The following is a 1,103-nucleotide window of genomic DNA, read 5'->3' as shown; positions in this document are numbered from 1 at the left end:
CAGCTCGAGGCCTGCTCTCCTCAGGCGGGGTGGCAGGCGGTGCTGGTCACAACCTGGAGGCAAAGCACCCCCGCCTCTGCAGGTAGAGGCAGAAGGCAGCTCCGGCTGCCAGGGGGTGTCATTCGTCCTCCCCCCTGACCGGGACGTTCCTGCCCACAGCGCAGGAGGAGTTCTGTCCCCAGGAGGCCGCCATCCCAGCCCTGGCGAGCAGGCCTTGTCAGCCCCACATCGCCAGCTGGGCCTTTGCCTCCTACAGCCCCTCAGCTCCTGCCACAGGGCAGCGAGCCCCCACAGCAGCCACCCTTCCCTCACAGCACCCTTGCTAAGGACTCTTCTCCCTCAGGAAGGGTCATGCGCTTTTCCCTCCTTCACACCATGGCGGAGTTACAGGGCGAGAGAAGCTTTGCCTTCAGAAGAGGGCCATTTCCTTGCGCAAACACCCAGGTACAGAGCCCTCAGGTACCACCTGGATGGCCAACACGGTTGTTTAAGTTGCCAGTTTTACTTGGCACCACAGTAGAGAAGTGCTGGGCCCACAGTGAGTTCCTGTCAGAGAAAGAGGCGATAATTTCCCAGGCTGCTCTAACTTCTAAAATCCTTGCAGTTGCCTGACCATGATCCAGAGTCTGACTTCCTGCTCAAAACTCAGATTTGAGATCGCGAAGACTAAAGCGTTCAATTTATTTTCACAAAATCTGTTCTGCCAAGTGGCTAAGTTGTGATAATTCATACAATGAGTTTTCCAGTTGATAACTGAGCAGACCCATTGGAGAGAGTCCAAAGGCATTCTGCAGGAGCGATCAGCTCTAGAAAGCTTGGACTGCAAGGAAAGATTGAAAAAAGTAAGGGTTGTTTAGTCTAGAGAAGAGAAGAGTGTCAGGAGATATAACAGTCTTTCATACATGAAAGACTGCTGCATAGAGGAAGAGAATCTGTTTTCCATGTCTGTTGTGGAAAAGACAGGAAGTTGCAGGCTTAAATTGCAGGGAGGAATATTTGCATTAGATGTTAGGGAGAGGAAACTAACAGTAGGTCAACACTGAAGCACATTGCCTGGGGGGATATTCTGGAATCTCCATCATCTGGAATTTAAAAAAAAAAAA

This window comes from Pygoscelis adeliae, unplaced genomic scaffold (genome assembly GCF_000699105.1).
Source record: "Pygoscelis adeliae isolate BGI_AS28 unplaced genomic scaffold, ASM69910v1 Scaffold318, whole genome shotgun sequence".
Taxonomy (NCBI): Eukaryota; Metazoa; Chordata; class Aves; order Sphenisciformes; family Spheniscidae; genus Pygoscelis; species Pygoscelis adeliae.
This window is presented reverse-complemented; position numbering follows the sequence as displayed.